Source organism: Puntigrus tetrazona, chromosome 13, assembly GCF_018831695.1.
Source record: "Puntigrus tetrazona isolate hp1 chromosome 13, ASM1883169v1, whole genome shotgun sequence".
NCBI lineage: Eukaryota > Metazoa > Chordata > Actinopteri > Cypriniformes > Cyprinidae > Puntigrus > Puntigrus tetrazona.
The window spans coordinates 4,872,472-4,888,209 of record NC_056711.1 but is presented as its reverse complement, the minus strand read 5'-3'; the positions used below and the strand labels follow the sequence as shown (position 1 = coordinate 4,888,209).

The 15,738-nt window shown below is 39.5% G+C and overlaps 1 protein-coding gene across 1 annotated transcript in view; it reads left to right on the top strand.

Moving 5' to 3' along the window:
• gbf1 (golgi brefeldin A resistant guanine nucleotide exchange factor 1) overlaps window positions 1–15,738 on the top strand; it is a 66,315-nt gene that overhangs the window by 15,883 nt on the left and 34,694 nt on the right. The gene's annotated exons all lie outside the window — the stretch shown is intronic.

Here is a 15,738-nt window from a genome sequence, read left to right as displayed (position 1 = left end):
TTGACAGTGGGTGTCAAAAAGGTTGAGGACTGGAGAGCAGCAGCTTAACAAGTATAAACAACATGGCGGTTTACTAAAAATTGCCGGATGTTAATGTCTCGTGTTGCTAATGTGTCTTTCATCAAAAATAGCTAACACCCAAACGGGATACACTCTTGGCAACCAAGTTTTTTATTTACAGCCATGAGACACCAAAACATTGCTGTGGTTATCAGCATGACAACCATCACGGGTTCGAGATTGAGTCCTGTATTCGTAAGTATTTAGGGCACGTGGAGCTGGTAAAGGGACAGAACGGATGGGGCTTGTTTAAAGCCATTTTCAGAATTTAATTTTTTTTTAATTTTTATTTAGATGCAGTATATATTGTGCATAGTCTTATGGTTGGCTTAAATATCTTCTTTGTGATTCTTTGTGCTGTTGGTTTGGTTTAAAGAAGCATTTGAAAAAAAGACTTACAAAGAAAATTAATGGGAAAAATAATTCTAGCACGATTACAGAAAAGCCGTTGAGCTTATTTTGATAAATTCCACACATTTGTAGCCTTCTGTGCTGAAATTTTGAGCCTCTGGGTCTTCGCTGTCAAGCTGTGGCCGTCACTCATTCCTTGAATCATCATCTTACTCTTCGCCTAATAAAAATGACTGCACTCTTAATCTCAAGGGGAGCGGATGGATTTTTTCCTTGTGTCTTTTTAAAGAACTAAAGTTGAAAGCATGAGTACCATCGTAAAACACATGAAAAATTTGAGCCCGTGAGTTACCAGCGCTTCTTTAATCACGGCCCGTGGAAGTTGTCCAGTGACGCCCATCACTCTCAATTACTCTTCATTGAAATGCTGTGACAAAGCTCAACCGTACGATTAAAGGCCTTATGCCCGCTGTCGGCGAAGAACAGAACGCTGGCAAAGTCAATAACATTCAAGCGGCCTGGCATTAAAAAACAGCTCCTATTTTAGGCCAGCAGCTGAGTTTAGAGCAGAGCTCGTCATAAAGGTGACACGGGTCAGAACTTTCTTGTCGCCGTCGGGGGAGAAACAGACGCTCTCAGATGATTAAACAACTGCCAGCCACTCGTTTGAGGGGGTGGCTGCATAAATATTCAATCGAAAGAGGTGACATGTGCGGCCATTCTTTTAAACCTGTTGACGAGCCCTTCTTAAATAGAATCAGATCAGCGTCGCCGATTACAAATTTTGACAAAAGCCGTCATGCTGACAGGGGCAGGAGACTGTGGCTCGGGCACAGCCCCCCACAGCTGACCGGGGGACATGCTAACAACCCAGGACAACAAGGAGGTGATGACTGCTCTGAAAGCAAAATAGACCTGCTGGTACTCCGGCGTGCCAACATCCCTCCCCACGTGCTCATGCTTTTTTTTACTGCCTTGCATGGTGCTGTCCACTCATAGACAAAGACTTTGACAGCATTTGAATATCTGGACATAACGCCGTAAATAGGGATGAGTGATGTAACTACAAATATAGTAAAACAGGGTGAGAATATCAAGGGTAGTAGTACTACTACTACTACTACTACTACATCTAATAAGAATAAATAGTAGTAGTAATCGAAGTAGTAGAAGTGATGTGTTTCTCCAGTTTGTTCTACCTGTGTTTTTAATGAAATGATGCACATATCATTTCAAGGCCGGCAAAAGATATTTATAGTCTGTAGATTTTCTGTGTCCGAGCCGCTGGCCATTTGCAGGTGTGGCAAAATAGTTTTAGGACCTAATATGTTATAATGGTGCATGTCAATCAAATAGTGATCATTGCATAGATTGTTATTTATTAAGTCAGTGTTTTTAGCCTTTAAAATAACTTTTTTCCCCCCATAATTCTAACCTGACATGCATTATATAACAATGGTTATTGTTGCCAAGTTGATTGAGAATACTTAAAAGCATGAATTTAAAATTTTAATTGAAATCCGTTGATATTAAAATCCAGTATACTAAAATAAAAAAAAAAATAGGGTATTTTTTAACATCAAATAAACAAGCTTTGGATTGTATTATTCAACTAATATAATGATCAGCGTTAAGAAAATGTTTTTGAGTGATTATAGGAAGAAAATGTTGAACTGTGCTTGAATGAATTCATTAAAATGAACTGATTAACACTGTTCATTTTGTATTTAGCACCGTTTATGAATTAATTTTAAATGCCTTGATAATGGCATAAAATGAAATGACTGAGATTACATTTAACTGACTCAACTTGAAGAACATGTCCAAGGTCATGTGTTTGAACCCAGCAAATTTATAAAGGTCAGATGTGCATCTTGCTATGGTATTAAAAAATTCCCCCAAAAACACATGCACACATGGAAATACTTGATAGTATGTTTAGCACCAGTCCGTCTTGGTGGTTGTGTTTTGACTGACATGGCCGTTCTGTCACGTCTCGCCCCCCGTTGAGTTGCTCCGGTATGTACAGGTCAGTCTTTTGCCATCCCAGTTATGCACATAAGCCCGTGTTGGTTTTAAACTGTAAAAATTCCTGCTAAACTGGCAGAGCTGGCGGTGGTTATGAGTGATGAAATCTTGACCCTGAATTTATGACCTGGGAACATGCACTGAGTCGCTGTGTCTTGTTTCTTTTTCTCTTTAAAGAGGGCTGAAGGGAGGGCACAGTGGGCTGAACTTGTGAACCAGTCGGCTCCCTTGTTACTGTTTAGTCAAGTTTAGGTTGGGCTAATCCTGGGCTCAATGTACAGATTCCAAACTCAACAGCACAGATATATGGGTCTGCTCTCAATATAGCAAGCCAATAAACAACTCTTCTTTTTGCGGAGTTGGGGTCGGAGTAGTGAGGAACAATGTTTAAAAAAAAAAAAAAAAAGGACGCTACTCAGTAGTGTAGATTTTACACTGATGTTTTATTGTGAAACTTTAAATAGCATCTCTTAATTGTCATTTAAATCTTATTTATTAAAAAAGGTATATCATTTCCATTTGAATCAATGAGATCTTGGTGAAGGAAGGCAATCGTTGTAAGCCAAGGAAGAGATGTTATTTGTTTTTGAGAGGGCCCTCAGAAACTTGGATCTAAATTTTAGGTTGGTATTAATGAATAGTTTATCTTGCGTGAAAGAAGAAACACAAGGAACTGATCAACCATGCTAAAAGTCCCATAGCATTCGTCAGGTCTCCATTACTTCTGCCTGTGATTAGCCATCTCTTTGCCAACACTCTTTCGGCCATTTTCTTTTAAGGTGACAAAGGGGGTAGCCAATTGTTTTTCTGTTTATCAGAGGTGACATGACCATTGGCGCAAGTGGGTGAAGAGGCCCACTGTTGCCATAGTTAAATATACATCCCTGACAGCTTCATAATAGGTTCCAGGAAGTTCAGTTGAAAATAAAAACAAAGCAACATTTCTAGCTGATTGGTTTTGAAAGGCCGTTTTTCCTTGCTGAATGGGAAAAATGTGGACTTCAGCATTCCATGGCAGTGATGCCAGTCGGATTGGATAGGCGCAGCCTTGCGTGTGCAGAACGAACGGGCCGAGATGGAGACGCAACAGACTGCAAAAACTCGATTTATGGGAAAGAGTTCTGTCACAAGCTAAAAAAACAAACAAAATAACATCATAAATGCTATGATTTGATGAGTGCATCTAAGCATTTTGCAATTAGTCACAGTCCTCATTTACATAGTTCATACAAAGAACAAATAAAAGATTCTGCCTCGAGTCGATCAATTGTTGTGAGGTTAATAAATCCATATCAGTGTCATACTTTTATCTCGGGACTGGCTAAAAAAAAAAACTGAGCAAGTTGACAAGTGTGAAAGGGAATGAGGGTCTCAATTATGCACTTATAAACTAAGCCTAGCAAAGCCTGTAATGTAAGCAACATTGTGTCAAGTTTAGTCTGAAACCTTCTGAGCATTGTTGGCATGTGGATTCTGATAGCATTGTGGTAACAAACTTTTTCCAGTGTGATTTTATTCAGACAATTTGCTTTTTTTTTTTTTTTTTTTTTTTTTTACATAACATTTTTTGCTTTATATAAATGGAATGAATGTACAACAAACTGTATGAGTTGAATCCAGTAGTATACAGAAATTACTGTAATGTTTGAGACCTGGTCATATTCATTCATTTACATACATACTTACAAATCCAGGATGTTTATGGCACATGTCAAATTGGACATTAGACTCATTGTATTGAAAGGCGAAGAGAGAACAAGTTTGAGTGTAAAAACATTTTATAGACTGTCTAAATTTAAGTGATATTACACAACATTTTTACTCTGAATACTTAAAGGCATTTTTAAAAAGGTCTTGCCAAAATAAATAAATTTAGAAATGATCACTGAATAAGTTGAAAGATTCTATATTATTTCTTAAGATAATGTTATATTATCGTAAATAATGTATTGAAATTAATTTAGCTATTGTTGCTGATATGGTAATAAAACAAATAAATGCATACATTTATTTTCTATATTAGAGAACTCATGACTTTCCATTAAAAATGCAAAAAAAAAAAAAAAAAAAAAAAGTTCAAGGCTGGAAAAGTTCATGTATTGCGTTTTTGTTTACAAATTGAAAAAAAAAAACCCCAATTAAAAAAAAAAAAAAAAAAAAAAAAAAATGTTGGTTAGTATCAGACAATGAAAAATGTAGTTTTGTTAACTTGATTTTGTGAAGCAGACTGATCACCAGAGTTGGGACTATGGGGGCATGAGCGGTTGCTTGCGTAATGCATAGACGTCTCTTCTTGCTCTCCATTTGTTCAAAACGTTCTCATGTGAAAACGGAGCTTGAATGTTTACAAACACCTATCTTGCTGTTGCTATCTAGGAAGAATTTTGTCATGAATTCATAAAGATAATGCACTCCCTGGCCAGGGGCCCATGTGCTCAGCTGTCCCACATTACCACACAGTATGGTGGAAGAGCCACTTAACGCCGCACGGTTTAAAATTACCGCACTGCTGGCAAACGGCTGCAGTATTCTGGTCAACCACCACTTCTGTAAATTGTGTTTGTATTTCTTTTTTGCTTCTCCGGTTTGGGGTAAATTATGTGCTGAGAGACGTTTTATGACAAACAGCGAGCCCCAGGGAAGTGCACTTTAGACATCACTAGAAAAGGTTGAGATGGGATGGGAATTTGGCTCGAGTACTTTTTGCTTTTGCTCTTTAAACTCTCAGCCCGTGAACGGAAACTAAGAGGGAGTTGAGGCCGCGCACGAGTCTTCAAGTCCTTCCGTAATTTCCCCCCCCCCAGCCTAGGAACGGCTCTCCTAGCTTTGTGTGTGCGCTTTTCGGTGCGTGCCGTTTTGTTTTGAGAGCTGCGGTAGTTGAACCGGTCACAGCTGATGTCAGTCTCGGCCTGTGGAAAGCACATTGCGGTCTCTCACCGCTCTTTCCATGCCGGGCTGCTTACAGTACTGCAGACATGCTGACCCACAGGGGAGTAATTTATGACAGTTGTCGCCTTGGTCTGCTAAGCTGCGCTGGGCATTGCCCGCCACTCTCAGCATAGCATTTCAATATCCCGCTGGGAGTACACCCGATAGGCTTTAATGTTTGCCCACTGTGGAGACCCTGTGGTATCACTGCACAGAAATGTGGTCCACGACCCTGTGTTGTTCAAAGTCACCAGCTGTTACCATGGAGAGAGATACTGGCATTAACAGACGTTCAGTTCCTTTGGTCTTGGTGGATGATTACACTCTGATTGTTCCTGACGATTTGCTTTTGTTTTTCCAGTATTACGGTTTCACCGCCGTGTAGCCAGTACCATTTTTATTTTTATTTTTTTGACAATGACAAATGACATTTCTATTCATTTATTTATTTTTTAAATAGTAAATAAAGTTTCAAATAGCATTTCTTTAACACCAGTCTTTGTTGCTGACTTTTGTTTAAGATTTTTTTGGGTGTGTTTTTTTTTTTTTGTCTTTTCACTAGTTGCAAACTACAATAAACTATAAAGATGTGTTATCTATTCAGTGCATTTATTGAACTTAACAACGTACCACTGTTCACAATTTTAATTTGTCTGTGTATATGTATATGAACACAGTATGTGAAGGCTCTGGTTCACTTTTTTTTTTTTTTTTTTCCCCAAATTGTTTTGTTGGAGGTTACGGATCGTGGACAGTAAAGTACTGCTAAAGTCCTCCGATCCACAACTAATCAACACAGACCCCTAATATTTAAACACAGTCAATCTTTAGGAGTCGGTCCACACAGGACCGATCAGTTCAGACCCTCCAGAGGTCTTGGTTAATGCTGTTCCGCCGTGTTTGGGCTGTTCCTCACTAGGCCCTCTGCCCTCTCACTCGCTCTCTCACACACAGCAAACTGAAACAGCTCAGATTAAGATTAATCCTCCTTAATGCACCGGCTCATAATATAGTCATTAGGTGACTTGAGCCTAATCCAGCCCATCTAACCACCGTGCTTTATAAAACACACACACAGGATTTGCTGTCAATGCTTGGAGGCTGGAAACACAGCATCACGTATAAATACAGGCAGCTCTGACACTTAATGCTGATTAAGGCTTCGCTGAATGGTAAATGTAAATGAAGAGCTCGTGTTGAGCTGGAGTGTGAATGGAGAGCGGCCTTCAATGGAAAGTAAGTGTCCATGTTACATTAGGTGACTTCATGCCGATAAGAATAGTTCAACAAAAGGAGTTCATTTATCATTTACTACCCTTCGTGAAGTTTTACTATAAGGTTTTTATTCACACTATTTTCATTGAGTCACTACGGTCTGTTGTACTGTGTGCATTTTCAAGTCAAAACCACATGTGCTTTTCTGCAGATTAAAGAAAGTCAGGAAAGTTTGGAACAAGGAAATAAGAAAAGATGTGTTAGGAAGGACAGAATTTTTATTTTGGGGCAAGCGGCTATGAATCCCTCGCGCTCTGGCTTATAGTAGTATCAAGTCAGACTGCAGTAGCAGCAACACAGCTGGCTTCTCTTAAAGTGAGGAGGCCGAGAGAGAGAGAGCTCAGCACCTTTGAGATTAATCAGCTGTACTCTTCTTCAGTGAAGAGCTCTGCTGGACACCGGCCAGTGTCACGCCCCAGTAGATAAGTCATACTGACATCTCCACTCTACCATCTGATCGAGAAAGTCAAGACAGCGTCTCTTCAGCATCGTTACAGATTGTAATCATATCTAAACAATCGTATTGATGTCAGAGGTGGTTTGAAAGCTTTGAATCGCTGTCATTGACTAGTATTTATATGCTCTCAGTTATTACGGTACGGTAGGTTTGGTACATGATGAAACGTGAATGAAAACGGACCAAGCTAACAAACCAACAAAACCAAAAAAAAAAGTTTTTTCAAATCAATGCGTGATCAAAGAATCTCAAAGTGCGTCACGGTTTCCACTAAAACATATTAAGCAACACAACTGTTTTCAAAATGGCACTACCTTCAGACTGCCTTTTCAAACTAGCTTTTTTTTTTTTTCTTACAATACAGAAGCACACCATTCAACTCGAGCGCGGTCTAATTGTAGGCAGGGCTTGTTTTAGTATTCGCCACAGTGTCTTGCTAACACAGTAGCCGAGGCCTGTTGTCTAAATCTACAGTGCGTGGTTGCAGGATATGCTCTCACACCCCATGGGATTGCCATTAGTGTGGAACTGAAGGAACACAGCAGGTGAAACAAATAAGGCCCAGATTTTTTTTTTTTTCCCCTTTCTCCCTCTCGTCACCTCACTTTTTTCCTTTTCTCACTCCCTTGTTCTTTTCCTCTTCCAGTCTCTCTCCTTCATTCTTTCCATGCAGTTGTGGATGATAGTAGTCATCAGGAGTGGTGTGAAATGAGCTCCGAGCCAGAGCATGTGTGGTGATTTATCGTATTGAGCTGACCGCTCTCCCAGGCTTAACCCCTCGCTGCACGCTAGTCAAACCCCCCACGGATGCCCGTACCTTCACTCAAGACACACGGGAGGGTATCTGCAAGGGTACACGTTCAAAGGAGGCAACGGAAACAGCGGGTCTCATATTGGCTGTTTGTTTTTCCTCTAAATAGAGGCGCTAATTTGGGGCCGCCTCGGCTGAAGGACACACGGCGGGACGTCTGAGCGCGCCATTTCTAAATAAAAAGGATAAGGATTAAATTTAATTAGAGAGCCAAGCATGAGTGGATTGAAATTATTATTGGGTAAAGAATGTTTTGTTTGTAAGTGATGCTAACAGCGATCACGTAGCTTTCGATAGAACTTTGACTAAAATGTTAAGACTATAAAGCTAACAACGTTATGCGAGCTAACATGAGTTTTGTTAGACTCTGCAGTGAATGCAGCAAAGAACAACCACTTGATTCATGAATGTTTGAGTCGGTAAAAAAAAAAAAGTCCCGTTCTGAATCAAATGGTTGGATTGGAGTCCTTTGAAAAAGTGAAATATTTTGTGGCTCAGTGGATTAACTGATTCAGAGTTTTAAAAAACTCGGTCTTCTCTCACATTCTCCATATAATTTTGTTGTTTGAATATTTAAATTAATTACAATTAATAATAGTAATTTACAATGTTTTTAATAAAAAACATTTGACGACATGACAAATCTCTTTATGGCTCACTGTGTGATATGTAAGATAACATCTGATTCTTTTGATTCTTGTTCCTAGAAAACAGAGCAATAATTACGATTATGAAGGAATGTTCCTAGTAAGAGACAGACTAAAGTGAAAATGGGAAGTCCAAGACACTGAATTGCATCAGAAGAAAATCTCTATGCCTACATATCGTCTAGGAGTGGTATTGTAAAACTTGTACAAGCTTTACATGATGTATCAGAATTGAAACTCTTGCCACATAGTGATGGCCACATCATTCTGCCACGGTGTCACACAGTAAATCAACTCTGAACGCTACTGGGATGCTTCCTGAAGACTTCCCAGCGTAGACTTATGGCGCCCAGGAAGTAACCTTCAGCAGCACATTCCTCAGGAAGCGCTCGGTGGAGACACACTCGGCGGAACTGGAATCCGTATGCTTGCCATCTCTCAAATGTTTTAATTCAGCATGATAAAACATCCGTTATTTATAAGGTGATTGAGCGTAAAGTATTTTGGAGCACAAGTCCATCCATCATGAGCAGACAGCAAGCTGTGAAACACATTACTGTATGCTCCGGCCTGCTCTTCACTGCCCGGCTCCTCTCTGCTCTGTGGTCAGCCGGAATAATGTGGCTTCTGTTCAAAGTATGCAGCATAAAAAATACATTTTATTTGCAGGATAACAGGTGCAGCCTAGTCAGGGAATGTGCACTAATGAAGTCATGGTTTGTGAATGCATCATGTTTGGACTGGGCTCCTCTTGTTGTTTCCCCAATAAGTTCTTAATTTTTTACATGTTTTCAATAGAATAATACAGTAGTTAATAGTGACGTGTAAGGACCAAAGTGTATTTGAGATTTTGTAAATGCAACAAGGATTCTAAACATTAATGTTTATGATTTAATATTTAATTTAATTATTGATCTGCCCCCACAAAAAAAAAAAAATATAAATAAACATTTTTTTATTTATTTTTTTTTTTTTTTCAGGTGACTTTAAATGCTTAATACTTGGCAGCCATTACTCCAGTCTTCTGTGTTACATGAACTTTCAGAAATCATTTTATTATGTTTATTTGATGCTCAGTAAACATTTATCAACTATGGAATCAAAAAGACATCTGTAGCTTTTGATGGGTTTTATCATACCCGTTTTATCTAGATGTCATTAAAAAAACCTTTTAGCTTTATATACAGCGCTGTTCTTTCTCTCTCTTCTTTCCTTCATTTTGTCTTTTTCCCCTCCTCAAAGTAGAGTTCATTCTCGCACTAGCAGCATTTCACCTCTGTCAAAACTAACAGCGTTTGAATCTGCTCAGAATGACTGGAGGGTGATTTGAACAAAGCCCCCTAGGTCAAAGGTCGCCCTCAGCCCTTCTGTTTGTTTGTTTGCTTTTGTCACTCAAAATCTCTTCTGCACTTTTTTTTTTTCTTCTTCTTTTTTTTTAATATCGGCCTCAAGGTGCAGCAAACAAAGCCCCGGCTGCCCCTTGAGTGCAGAAGAGAGTGATGAGGTGGAGGAGAGAGCAGAAAAAAGCTGGGATTAGGGCTGAGGGCTAGCTAAACAGGCCAGTTGTTTATCTTTGTGAAGGTAGTGCTGTGCTGTCACTTTCTCATTCTTCACATAAAAACACGCTCCTCCTTGTGCTCAGTAGTAGTTTAATGTAGGACCACTTCTCCAGACCCTCTTCTCATTAGCTTACCTAACGTTAAGAGCTTTGATCTTGAAGAACAGGCCTCTTGATGCATTGCAACAATTAATGTTATTTATAATGGCCCACCCTCCTGCTCCTTTTCTATTTTTTTTTTTTTAACTACTGTTTAGAAGTTTAGGAGTAGTTCACCAAGGCTGCATTTATCTGATCAAAAATACAGTAAAACAGCAGAATTGTGAAATTATTACAGTTTGGCAGACCTTCAGTGCCAAATGATCATTAAGAATAATACACTAAGAAGGTAAGGTACTGTTCACTTTCTGCCGAGACATTATTTACTAATTTTATGAACGTTCTTCAATCCTAAAAAACAAAATGCATAATTTTTAGTACGGTTTTAAAACTATTGAGAAAAATATGGAAATTATATTATTGATGGGCATATATGTTCGCTAATCTTAGAGAATTTACTAGGTTTACTAAGTGCTGGATTGGTGCTTGAGAGACATTTATTAATTTTAATCAATGTAGAAAATTATTTTTGCAGATAATTTTTTTTGTGGAAACAAAACAAAACAACAATTTTTGAGAAACATTCTTTTCATGATTCTCTATATAGAAATTTCAAAAGAACAGCAATAATTTGCAATAACATTTATTTTATTTTTTTTGATATCCATAAAAAAAAAAAAAGTAAAATACTGACCCCAAACGTTTGAATGGTAGCATTTAACTTGAGTTTGGCTTTTAAGAGCTCTTGTTAGTTTTTACTTTTCAAAGCTTTTTTGGGAGGTTAAGTTTATGTATTTCAGAGCAGTTTTTTCCTTTATCTTGGCCAAATGGCAAAATCAGATGTACCTCGACATCCTGGCAATATAAATTTCATCCCTTCATGCTAAAATACAGCTTTGATATCGCACTGCGAGGAAAAAAAAAAAAAAATCTTCAATGAGTTACTTTGGAAGCTCTCTGAAAAGTTTTAATTTCTCTGGGGCTTTCAAATTGCCTGTTTAGGTTGTGGCGAGCATTGTTCGACGCATTTATAAAACACCACTGTGGGTTGTACCGAACGACCATATGGAGTTCCATAACATTGTTACAACCTAATTGCCCTCTTCGACAAGTGCCAATTTTCTTCAAGAGGCAGGAGAGAAAAGAGCAGGCGCGTTGACATGCGTCAAACTCCTCCCCGCAGATGGATCAGGCTGTGTTTGGGGCCCGAGATGAGAAGTCTCCGTGGGTTTGCCTCAGCCGTGTTGGCCTTGTTAGTTCGTCCCATCTCCCGCAGCATTAGAGCAGGCTGCTGGAAAGACCCGGCTCTAATTCCACTAGCAGATCAATAACCATCAGTGTTTGGTTTTGGGCTGCTGGCTTGGTCACGGGATGCTCCACCCCCCCACCTCCTCTGCTCACCCCCGTTCGCAACCCTTGTGGGCTGAGGGTCGTTTTGTTTGGAGGTAATTTTCACCGTGAGCTTGTGAACTGTGTCTCAATTGAGTCTCAATTGGCCCTTGGCTGTATGGAGTGGGTGGGGTAGGAAGGTTCGTTGCATTTATTCTTTTATTCAGAGAAAATAGAAATGCTACACAAATTTCCGAATTTCCGTTTTTTTTGTATGCTCTTGTAGTTCTCAGTAACAGTTTGATCAATCAGGCATAGCTGTTTTCAACCTGACCGAAGACACTTGGGGCGTATGATTGGCTAAAATATGTGACATAGCAGTCTGACAAATTAAGTTATTCATTCTTTTGTGGTTAAATTAGGCAAACACAAAGGCCCAGCAGGGCTAGTACTGAAAGTCAGTCACTGTTTGTATTACTGCTGCTGTAGCCTGATCATTTGCTGCTCTGAATAGCGGTGTCCTACACACACACACACACACACACACACACACACACACACACACACACACACTAACACTACTCAATAAAGACAGTTGGAAAATTGCCACCACTTGTTTGCGTGATGTAATGTGGCTCTATTGTATTCTGATCTTTCAGTGGTGCTTTAGTTTCATTTACTACAGGGGGGAATCTCAGACAGTTTTGGAAATTGTATACTGGATGATTTGGGTCATTTTAAACCTCTTATGTTTTCTTTTTCATGCCTTTGAGAGCAGAAGAATATTTATAGTCTGTAAAATAATCACCTACAAATGCTTTATTTTATATATGATATTTATTTTTTCAGTGCATTAAAAAGTCTACTGAATGCCTAAATGTAAATAAGTTTGGCATCAGGTTCATATCAAATAACAACTTGTAGGAAATGCTGACTGACAAGAGTTGACTTAACCAAATTTTTTATTTTCTTCGTTGTTTTTTATTTATAGTATAAAGTGTTTCAAAATGAAAAGGCATAACAAAGCCAAAGAAAAAACTTAAAGATTATTGGAAACAAAAAAAAACAACAACCCTATAGTGGATTTTGAAACGTGGTATTCGCGCTCAAAAATGGAAGCAGATACAGGGGTGGGATTGGAGAAGCCCTGCACACGTCACCGGAAAGCAGTCTTGTCATTGGTATATGGATTCATTATTTTCATTTCATGCTGGCTTTAAAACAATTAAACTTAAATGAAGAAATGTATGTTTTGTGCCTGACTTCAAACCCATTCATAAGGTGACACCAAAAGACTTGCTTTAACTTCTCAGGATGCATTTAAGTCCGCTAACTCTGCTTTAATTCTCGACGCTGTTCTCGACGTCGCTCTGCTGTTACAAACATTTATAGCTCAGACCCTCAACCGCTTAAACTGTGCTCTGTTTTAAGCCCTTTCTGCACCACTGCCAATTGATGTGCATGTGTAATGTGTGGTGGCGGCATCTTCTCCTCCTAGGTGCTCCCAGGGGCCCGAGGGTTCGGGGCTATTTGCAGAGGTACCAGTCACACTCGGCTGCACAGGCCCGGCTGTTAAAGCATACTCTGTCCACTCATCAGAGTTTAGACCTACAGCCAGCACAACAGATCGGGCACTTGCACACTTCCCAACGCCACGGGGACAAACTTGACGTTTTCCAAAACACGAAATCCAAAGTAAATGCGGTGTTTGTGCATAACGAAGCAATTAATATCGTGAAAATGAGAGAGATGGTGTCTGTTTTTGCTAACAGTTCCTCTTCTAGTTACTTACAGGCACAAGCGAATCTTAAGGGAGATTGTTAGGAGCCGTGCCGTGCCGTTGCTCAATTCTCTGAGCTTGTTCTCCAAGGACACGCACATACTTGGAGACTCAAAACCCTTAGCCGGAGCATACATGGATGGGTGACCGACTTTAATCCCTTTTTTATTTTGTCAATGTCACACAGAGGTCACCCTGGTTACTGTGTGATTGTCTCACCATCATGGTCTACCACCTCGATTTCTTTATTTCCCTGCGTGGCCCCGGAGATTGCTCTGAAGTACCGAGTCATATTTAGCCTTTATTTAAGAAGATTGGCGCACGTGGGGGGAGGCAGAACGACGGGCCGCCGATGGCCGGCCGGATCAATACAACACAATTGAGTTCTCCAATCTGAGAGACTAGCTGCAGTGAAGGTGGCACTTACGGGGTGATCGCCTCTGATGAAGACTTTATTAGCCTCTATTGACAGATTCATTTGAGATCCCTCTCTCTTCATCGCCCCCACTTCACTCCAGACTGTAAAGTAATATAGTCTAAGCCCTCCTTTAAAAGTTTCTGGGGTTGATGAAACGCGTTAGCGACGGAGTTATTTTGTCCTGTGTTTTCGAAGCTTCGCGAACGTTTCTTCGACTTGATTTCAAAGTAACTTTTGTTATTCTTCTGCCGTCCACGATTTCTTGCGCTATTCGTGAACTCGGGTTAAGTGGTAAGCACTTGAGACCCTTGTTATCAGATACCGCAGCGCCGTCAAAGAGTTTTCACTGTAGGAACGGAGCATTGCTGAGCCTTCCCCCCATGAGAATACAAAGAAAACATCAAGTTCCCCAAAGAAAGTGTGCGAGGGAAGATTTGCTTTTGGAAGCGAGTCTAGAAGCAACCTGGCCACGGATGAGACAAAGTGTGGAAATTTTCAAATGATTTTATATTTTATCTCCAAACAAGCTGCAGGCGTATTAGATATCACAAGCTAATACTCGGCGGTCATATGTGCGCTCTGTAAAATTGGCTGAGGCTCGACTCGGGCTTTGAAGTCACGAGTTGTTTTTTTGCGTCAAAGTAGCTGTTCGGGGGAACCCTAATCCGCCTAGTATTGCTATGGCAAGCTGCGCCTCAGCTCGACACTCGCAGCAGGTTTTCGTGACTCCACTAATTTTTCCATTGTTGTTTTACCTGGTTTGTATTTGGTAACCCTCGCCCCCTCTCGCTGGCGTTCTCAGAGGGGCTGTTCCCCGCGCCCGGGTGGATTGGCCTGGGGTGCTTTCCCATCCACAAATAAAGAGCTTGGCGGAGATAATGAAGTATGTTGCATCCTCGGCTGCAGCTGTGTTTTGCTGGCTCTGTTAGATTAAGGCTTTATGTGTGGTGGACTCGGCTTATTTCTTATAAAAGCTCATCAATAAACTCGGCGCTCGGGGCCTAAATTTGTATCGTGCAACTGGCCATTTATTTCTTGACCTCTGCTGTTCTCATCTGAAACCACTGTATGGGACACGCTGTGCAGAATGTATCTGAATTTTCAACCTTAGTCTGTGCATGTTTTATGCACTTTTAGTAAGTGTAGGGTTGCACAACCATAGAGGTTTGCTGCGCGTGTCTATTAGATCCAATATTAATGGTTTATTGATATTACTGTGAAAAGTTTTTAAATTTTTTTTTTTATTAATTGTGGATGTTAGTTCTCAATCTGTAGCTAATAATTAATTTCACTAAATGCATTGCGGTCTGTGCAAACAAGTTGATCCTTGTTTCACGTTGACCTGTGTTTAACCCCGCAAAGCCTGACATTAGAAATAATACTGTACTATTTCACTATTTTAAATAGCAGCAGTTTTTTTTTTTTTACCTTCAAACCAAATCGAATGTGTATGTGTGCTCTTATGCTTATATATATATATATATATATATATATATATATATATATATATATATATATATATATATATATATATATATATATATACTCATATGCTATAATTAGTAGTCGGCATTTGAAGTGAATCAAAACCTTTCATTAAAGGTGTCCTAAAACATGTAACCACAATGTGTTGTTGTCTTAGAACAACTTTTGATGTGCCGTTTTAATCCATATCAACTCTTTATATAAAACTTGTTCTCAGGCCTAATCTGAGCAGAAATTTGCTGCAGTTTATGTGGTCAAGAAATTAAATATAAATCAGTGACCTCCTATAAACCGTGTAGTTACTACTTACATAAAATGCATGTGAATATCAGTTGTCACTCTATCTTTAATATTTAAATGCTTTGTTTATGATCAGAGATCTGTTGTTTTTATTGTGGAGGGCAAACCATATAATGCAATGCAAGAAAATTTACTGAGAGATGTGCAAATAAACACTTCTTAAAAGTCTGATGGATTTCATTTGCTACACACAAAAGAGTATTAATAAGAAA